This window comes from Berghia stephanieae, chromosome 6 (genome assembly GCF_034508935.2).
Source record: "Berghia stephanieae isolate SIO BIC M18660-M18661 chromosome 6, UCSD_Bste_1.3, whole genome shotgun sequence".
Taxonomy (NCBI): Eukaryota; Metazoa; Mollusca; class Gastropoda; order Nudibranchia; family Aeolidiidae; genus Berghia; species Berghia stephanieae.
Genome location: NC_088365.1, coordinates 42,446,481 through 42,456,094, shown reverse-complemented (window position 1 = coordinate 42,456,094; position 9,614 = coordinate 42,446,481).

The window sequence follows — 9,614 nt, the reverse complement described above, 5'->3', positions numbered from 1 at the left end:
CTGTTAATGACTGCTCGGCTCAAATCCATATTTCTACGCGCCCATAGAATGTGTCTGCAGATCAGCTAAGAGGAGATTTGCAGCATGGATTGAAAATCTGGGTTGGCCTACAGACGAGTACACAATTTCCAATTTACCAGCGGGTCGGTCGCTTCGAGTACAGCCGGCCATTCGGACTGCAAGTGTAAAAGGGGCTTTAGTCTCTTCTATCACCAATCATGAACGACTGTTGCTTTCACAAATATTTTCACAGACAAAAGTAGGTAGGTGATAAAATCAAGGGGAAACAAACGAGCCCGCCAGACAGGAAGTTGACCAGCTGCCTTCCTCTTATTCTATAAGAAACTTGTAGTCTTTTTTTTCTTCACTTTAGCACAATTTCCCCTTCGTGAGCTAAGTTGAAAATTCCTTTTTTTTTTCCTCAAATTATTATCAATCTCTTTGAACTCTAACACCGGCTATCTCAGTATATAGCTCTGTCTAATTTTATCCCATCATTATTTTTTTAAATTCTGAGACCAATTATACGCATATTATTAAATCGATTGTATTTTATGTGATAAAGGCAATTTCATAAAACCATGTACATACTTATCTTCTTTTACATTGTGTAACTGACTTTATTTTATTCAATTTTTAATGATTTTTGTTTGGTTTTAAGGATTTTACAGCGCTTGCAACACTTAGGTCATATCAGCGCCAATAAAAAGGAAGAAAATAGGATAGTAAAAAGTTTTAGGTTTAGTTATATAATTACAATTAAAACACCTAAGAATAAATAAGACAAAAAGGGAATAAGTTCAAATACCGAACAGATGTAGATTCCATGAGCACAATATCAGTGTACTTAGTTTGAGATCACCTAATTAATGTCTCATCCAGACAAGGGCACAAGCACAGGTCTCCGCTAAGAGTATCACTTTCAAATGTTTACAAAACCAAAAATAATGCTACAGTGCATAACAGATAGATAGATGATTTACAAGACAAAAAATATCGCCTCCCAAAACTCAACAATAAATTTGATTTTCCCTCTCAGCCAGGGGCCATGACAAAACTAAGCAATATAAAGACAAAAAGCATGTTGGATGACAGATATAGGAGGACAGACGACACATTAAGTGCCTTCCTGCCCACTACAGGAGGTAGGAACCCCACCCAGGTAACGGGATGTAAATTCAGGATTTTACGGCGCTTGCAAAATATTTTGGCAATTTCAGCGCCAGTAAAAAGGAAGAAAATTTATAGATGTACAATTGAAAGCACATGAGAAAAAGTAAGACAAAGAGGAAGGATACAAATATGGAAAATATGTACGAGATTCCAAGAGCACACCATCAGTGTCCTTAATTTGTGATCACCAAACCCAAACGTCTCATCCAGACACAATCACGGGTCCCCACTAAAAGGAATACACTCAAATGTGTACAAGCCTCTCTCTCTCTCTCTCTCTCTCTCTCTATATATATATATATATATATATATATATATATATATATATATATATATATATAATCGATAAATAATAAATAAAAACAACAACATATATATATATATATATATATATATATATATATATATATATATATATATATATTGCTTTACCAATATATATATATATATATATATATATATATATATATATATATATATATTGTTGTTGTTGTTGTTGTTTTTATTTATTATATTTTAAGGTAAAAGTACATAACAGAGAGATGATGTACAAGGTAAAAAATATCATCTCCCAAAAGTATAACTATACACTAACATTTGACTGTTTCCCTCCCAGTTGGGGTATCCGATCAGGGCCAGGACAAAACCAAGTAAGCTCGTTCCAAGACAAAGACAGAAAGCGTGTTGGAAAACAGGTATAGAGGATAGAAGACACAGAAAGTGCATCCCTGCACACTATGGGAGGTCAGGAACCCCACCCAGAGATGCCAATTTCATTGTGGATGGCAAAGTATTTAGTATTAGGACCGTGCTTAGCCACACAAACAAATTCCTTGCGTAAATAAATAGATAGATAGATGAATGAATGAATTAATAAATAAATGATAAATATATGAATTCCCTTTCAAAGTCAACAATTTTCTTTAGGGTCTTTTCCACTGAACGCTTGAAAAAATAACCCAGGCGTCAGCCGCAGAGCAGCACCGAAACGGTAGTCAGGGCGAGGTCACAGCGCGCAGCGGAGGAATTGAAACTCGGCACCTTTTGGGTGCGCATCAAATTTGTATTATATATCGCTGTATTTACCTTGCTGTTCCCTGGTCATAAGCTCGGACTGATAAGATTAGGGTTTTATTTCATGCATCTATTCATTTATTATTCTTTTGTTGTTGTTGTTGTTGTCAAAATGTCTCAAAGTTGTGTTTAAGTCAGCTACAAGTTGGAGTGAACGTTTCGCCATACAACAAGGCCTTTGTTGCCGGACGAGTCCACATACAATTTGGCGTCCATTTTCAGTTCCCTTTTTCTTCCCCCTTATCGTCTATCATCCCGTCTCAGTTAGTTCAAGTGTAAAGGCAGCCTTTACGCCTGGGTCATCATGACCTCGTGATGCTGAGGCTCTGTCTGGGATAGGGGCAGGTGGTCAGTATGCACAAGATTTAAGCTGTCGTGGGCCAGTATTCACAAGTGTATATTAATAATGGTTAGTGCATAACACAACACAGTTTTATTGCTAGTAGCTAGTGGTACAAGGAATTAAGAAATTCACAATAATCATCTGCACAGTTGTGCGAGACGGGCTTTGGGGTGGAGGGGGGGGAGGGGAGGGGGGGGGGGGGGGGGGGAGGGATACTACCAAAGACGAACTTAATTGATGAGGGAGAAGGATATTGATTGTGTGCTTGTGTTGTTTGTTTCTGTTTATCATCATTTGTATGTGTGGGCATGTTTTAGTGCTTTGTGTGTGTGTGTGTGCGTGTGTAAATGAGAGAGAGAGAGAGAGAGAGAGAGAGAGAGAGAGAGAGAGAGAGAGATAAATTACATGATCGGAAAGTGTGGGGGGGGGGGGGGGGGGGGGGGGGGGGGAAGGGGTGTTCTTGGTGAAAGTGAGTGAACTAGCTTACTAGCGTAAGCGACATCTCATGCATTTTTCGTTTCTCAAAAAGGCTCTTGTCTGTCCATCCGTTGAATTTGTGCGGCTTTGTGCTATTGTGGTAGGCCAATCGGTTGGCTTCTCCCCTGTATGTTCCTGGTTCGAGTCCAGCAAGACGGCTTTAAGTTGAATCCTTGGTGAATGCATTTTATGTGTATTCTCTAACGTTCATCATCATTGCCTTTTTCACCCTGGGTCAGGGTATATGCCACAGACAAACACTTTTCATCCTTCTCTATCCTGAGCTAACTTTTTTTTTAAAAATCTCGTTTCATATCTATCACTTCTCTGTATATCAGCTTCTTTAATTCTTCTCCATGTTCCTCGTAGTCGTAGCCTTCCCCTTGATCTTCTGCCCTGAGGTTTCTAGTCCAATACTTTCTTTGTTATAGTGGAGTCTTTCTTTCTTGGACACACCCTTAGAAAGAATTCTCTAACGTTACTCAGGTATAAAATATGAGTAAATCGGTAATAGCATTGTCTACGTCGAAAAATGAAGGAGGATGGCCTTTTCTCTCGTCTCACATGTTAAAACGTGTATTGCTATTAACTTGGAAACCTACTGTAAAGTGCTTTGAACACACTAAGTGGATATCCCGCTAACTCAAGTTACAGGTTGCGACAAGAAGCTGTCGTATTACTGGACAAATACAGTCCCAACAAAGAGATTAACTAAAAATATAAAGCTTATAAATTAAACACTATGTTATATGTTTGTGATGAGAATATTGGCTATTAAGCTTAACTGCTGGTCAAAATTACTTCGCGATGGTGGTGAACGAATCGGCGATCTCAAGAAGTGGGTGAGAGAGGGATCTAGAAATGACTTTTGGTTTGAAACGAATATTTTGTGTTCGTGGATAGCTCACACGGTAGAGCCACGCTCTCACCTGCCAGGCGGAGTTGTCGTACCAATAAGGTCGCAGGTTCAAACCCCACCACCGCCGCGAAAAATTTTTTTATTCTCTATTGTCTTCTGGCACTTTTCTACTCACTTCATATCTTATAAATTAAACACTGTTGTATTCGCAGATTATTTGTACAAACAGCAGTAAGAATAAAATTCCAAAGTTGAAAACCAAGAAAACTGAAATAAAGATAAAAGAGAGAGGAGCAGTAAATGGAAGAATAAGAGAGAGAGAGAGAGAGAGAGAGAGAGAGAGAGAGAGAGAGAGAGAGAGAGAATTATGTCTGTGTGTTATGTGTGTGTGTGTGTGTGCGTGTGTGTGTGTGTGAATAGTTTTAAAATGGGGGCGGGTGTGTGGATTTGGTGGAAGTAAAAGTGTGTAGGGTCGTGTGAAGGCGTAGTATGAAGCGTGCTTTTGAGTGACCGCTTGACCCATCTGTTTCGCTTTACCAATAGGCAGGAGTGTGGAAGGTAAGGCTGAGTGTCCACTATTTTATTTATGAGTTTAAAAAAGGGACTGCATGAGAAGAACTGACAGCACAACCTAAAAAAGGAAAATGCTCACTTTTTCTGCTTGCCCGAACGAAAGTCTTGAAGTGGAAATAATAATAATAATAATAATAATAATAATAATAATAATAATAATAATAATAATAATAATAATAATAATAATAACGATAATGATGATGATGATGATAATAATAATAATAATAATAATAGTAATGATAATGATGATGATAATAATAATAATAATAATAATAATAATAATAATAATAATAATGTGTATAGCGCCTTACCCCATTTCACCGGGCTCAAGGCGCTCTACACTCAAAGTAAATAAGAAAATACAATGAAAAATAAAAACATAGCAATTTCAATTACCCACATAGAGAATAATAATACTAAATAGCACTTATTATAGCGATTTACCCCCCGTCTAAACAGACACCAAGCGCTTTACATTGACATCAATTGAAATATACAAATACACAAACAAACAGGGCCCGTTGTCATGTACGCGGCCTAGCGCTTAATCTCCGGCTTTAGTCAAGTTAGGATACATCATAGCGTCGTCAAGATAGCAGTAGATTGAGAGGGCTTCGATTCGAAAGGAAAAACACGTCGTTTACGAATGACAGAGGCAAAATGTGTTCTGTTGCTATTGACACTGGCTTAAAAAAAAACAAAACAAAACTGTAAGTTAAGTGCAGAAATTCGAAAATGCACATTTTGAGAGTAAAAACTAAAAAAAAAACCACCCGAGTCTAATCGGCTCGCAAGTTGCGAGTGAATTGAGACTCAAAGTGAAAGGGTTCCGCTTCAAAGAGGAACAAATAAACTAAACAAAAAACAAAAAACAAAAAAAAAAACAAAAAAAAAACAAATAAAAAAAAAACAAAAAAAAACAACAAAATAAACAACAAGAACAACAAACGATTAAAGTGTTTCATCAGAACACACTTTCTGTTTTGTTTGTTTGCTTGTTCGGTTCAATTTGTTTGAGTTTCAATGACATGTTCATTGGTCTAAATATAGAATTGACTTTCGACCATGGACATCATTGTAATTGTAGTCAGATCAGTCGGCAGTCAATATCGCGTGATTTGATTAATCATGGCAAAAGTAAGTTCAAATATGAAACGGAACGAAATATTATCTAAACTGGATGTGTTGCTAATTTCCTCTTTGGACATCTTTTGCGCTGAAAATATGAAGACTGTTATCTTTCCTGCCATCGTGTACTAGAGAGCTTGAGGTTACCAGCACAAAATAGCCGAATTAGTCGCCGTTCTTACAACGCCCACTTCTAGGCAAGAGCCTAGCTAGTCAGAGACGAGAAAACGTTCATGAAATCCGATTTATTTTAGTCACTTGCTCCGCTTAGATTTAAGAATAGCAAGTCATAGACTAGAAAATAACTAAATCTAATCCGCTTACATGAAATTGGGCTGTGGAATTTGAACTTATTATTACTCGATCTCAAAAACATCTATAGAAAACACAATTTACACATATTGATAGGTAAAACGTCACTTATAAAAGGGAACATTGAGACAAAAGTGTAAGTGTTCAATTTAGACTTGAAAGCTGATGAGTCAGCACTTCTAATATTATTCTGGGGGAGAGGGTTCCAAAAATGCCTAAAACTGTAAGGATTGGAAATGAACATAACCTGGCCCCGTCGACTGTCCGAGTTAATTATACAATATACAGTGTATTACTGTTGAAAGTAGGCTATGTTTTTGAGTAAAACACTCACTAGCTCTACCCGCAAATAAATCGAACCAACACACAAAACTGTGTGTAATCTTAACTCCCAATTGGGTTTTTGAACATTGAAGAAACGGGCGACGTTTGATCGGCTAGTTTTCTTTTTTCTGGACACGCGGCCTAAATGTGTACCATACACAATGGATATCAGGTGTGTTTGTGTGTGTGTGTGTGTGTGTGTGTGTGTATGTGTATGTATGTATGTATGTATGTATGTATGTATGTATGTATGTATGTATGTATGTATGTATGTATGTATGTATGTATGTATGTATGTATGTATGCATGTATGTGTGTGTATATGTGTGTATGTGTGTGTGTATGTGTGTATGTGTGTATATATATGTATGTATGTATGTATGTATGTATGTAAGTAAGTAAGTAAGTAAGTAAGTAAGTAAGCAAGCAAGCAAGCACAAAAGCAAGCATGCAGGCATGTATGTATGTATGTATGTATGTATGTATGTATGTATGTATGTATGTATGTATGTATGTTTGTATGTATGTATGTCTGTCTGTGTTTATATGTGAGTGTGTGTGTGTGTGTGTGTGTGTGTGTGTGTGTGCATTCCCTGACATTCTCTTATTTTAAAAACTCTTGCCACTCCCTACATTCCCCTCTCACTCTTCCTCATGTGTTTGCACGTGTGTGTATGTATGTATGTATGTATGTGTGTGTGTGTGTGTGTGTGTGTGTGTGTGTGCATGTGTGTTCGTGTGATGATTGTTTTGTTGTTTTTAAGTGTTTTACGGCGCTTGCAACACATTAAGGTCATATCAGCGCCAGTAAAAATAAGGAAAATGGGATAGTAAAAAGTTCTAGAATTACAATTAAAGCACCCAAGAATAAGGCAGACAAAGGGTAATTGGTTCAAATAGGGACAGACGTAGATTCCAAGAGCTCACTATCAGTCAGGGTACTTAGTTTGAGATCACCTAAAAATCTTATCCAGACACAAGCACCGCTCCCCATGAAGAGAAATACACTCAAATGTTTACAAATCATATATAATACATTTAATACAAAACATAATATAGTGCGTAACAGAGAGATGATTTACAATGAAAAAAATATCATCTCCCAAAACTATCTACACATCTGACTAGTTTCCCTCCCAGCCGGCCAGGGCCAGGACAAAACCAAGTAATCTCATTCCAAGACAAAGACAGAAAGCATGTTGGAAAACAGACATGGGGAATAGAAGACACAGTAATGTACCTGGGAGGTCAGGAACCCCACCCAGTTCGTGTGATGACTTCTCTCTCTTCAGTCACACAAGAGAGATATTATATCTTATTATGGTCGTCAAGAGATTTAAAAGAGGCCTGATAAAATATAAAGAACCAAAAAATATTGCACCTTTGCAAAAGGAACCTCAGTGCATGCACACGATTTTTTTCTTTCAGCTTATCCCGCATTCTCCAGGGTTGCCACGATGAATGCCACATCTCCATGCATCTCGGATACCGTGCATCTTCTTTCTCCAGGCCCAGTTCTTTCAATCATCTTTTACCCTATCCAAACTGGGTGGGGATCCTGACCTCCCATAGCGGGCAGGGAGGTAATACTGTGTCTTCTATCCCCTTATATCTGTTTTCCAACATGCTTTCGGTCTTTGTCTGGGAATGAGATTACTTGGTTTTGTCCTGGTCCTGGTCGGAGTCCCTGCTGGGAGGGAAATAGTCAAATGCAGTTATTGTTTTGGGAGATGATATTTTTTTCCTTGTAAATCATCTCTCTGTTATGTATTATTATATTATTTTTAATAATGTAAGCATTTGAGTGTATTCCTCTTTGTTGGATTTTGTGCTTGTGTCCGGATGAGACTAAAATGTGATCTCAAACTAAGTACATTGGTGGTATGCTCTTGGATTCTACATCTGATCCCTATTTGTTCCCAGTTCCCCTTTTGTCTTACTTTTTCTTGGGTGCTTTAATTGTAATTCTATAACTTTTGACTATCCCATTTTCTTCCTTTTTACTGGCGCTGATATAACCTAAATGTGTTGGAAGCGCCGTAAAACCCTTAAAAACAAAAACCCTATCCAAACATTTTATTCGACTGTCCTTGTTTTCTCTTTGCCGCTATTAATTGTATATCTAATACTTTCTTTCCTTTCATACTCCCTCTCGTCTCTTAATCTTAACATGTCCAAACTATTCAATCTGTCTTCTCTCATCTTTATCGGATATATTTTTCACTTAATCAACATTCGAAGCCGTTCATTTCTCACTTGATCTTTTCTGTCCAGCCAAGTGGCTATTTTAACATCCTCATTTCTGCCACCTCAACTTCTTTATCTTGTTTCTTTGTACTGCTGTCTCTAATCCATACATTGCTGATCTTACAAGAAATGTATATTCCTTACACATGGCTGGTTCTAAAAATAATGTTGAAGTGGTGGATGGTGTCGATTGCAGAGCGTCCCACTCATGGCCAGGCGGAGGCGCCGTAACAGTTGGGTTGTGGGTTCGGGTTCAACTCTCCATCGCCGCTAAAAGTTTTTATTCTCTTTTGTTTTCAGGCACTTTTCTTCTCACTTAATTTCTTATTATTATCTACAATTAAGTTTTGCTGATAGATCGTCATAGAGGGTTTTTACGAGACAGTCGAATTGAATTTTTTCAACACTATCGACAAATCAAAGTATGTACACTGACGGACATTGACTTTTATAGCATACATCTGTCATCAGGATTGCCAATTTGGCGTTTCAAAAGCCAAATTCCAAAAACTTCAAAAAAGCATTATTTGAAGCTGTTGGTATGGGGATGGGATGGGGCACTATTGATTGAAATATGCGATTCCAAACATAGAAAAAACGAACAACTTAGTCCATCATGAATATTCCCAAGCAATTTATTTATACATACAAATCGGTCTGAAATGAATGTTGTAAATACACTTTCCTTAGTACCAAGACGAGTTGAGAGCTTCATTCTTGGCTAAGAAGGTCATAACATTGCCATCCGGAAGTATAACGGACCAACACACAAAACTGTGTGTATCCATGAATGTTTATAGTCGGTTAAACAGTTCAATGAGCATTACTCATAAACGCGGATGGCAAAAAACAATAACAAAGACCTGAGTGATGTCATCTTCGAACTATCTATAGATAAAATGAAGTTGACGTCACTCATGTCTTTGTTATTGTATTTTGCCTTCCGCATTTATGAACTTTTAAGGTAACACATAGTTTTGTGTGTTGGTCCGTTATACTTCTTTATGGCAATGGTGTGAGTTTCTTAGTCAAGCACTATCATTGTTAACATGGTATTATGCTTGAATATAAGGTGTTACCTTGATAATAATGAACTGTAATGTT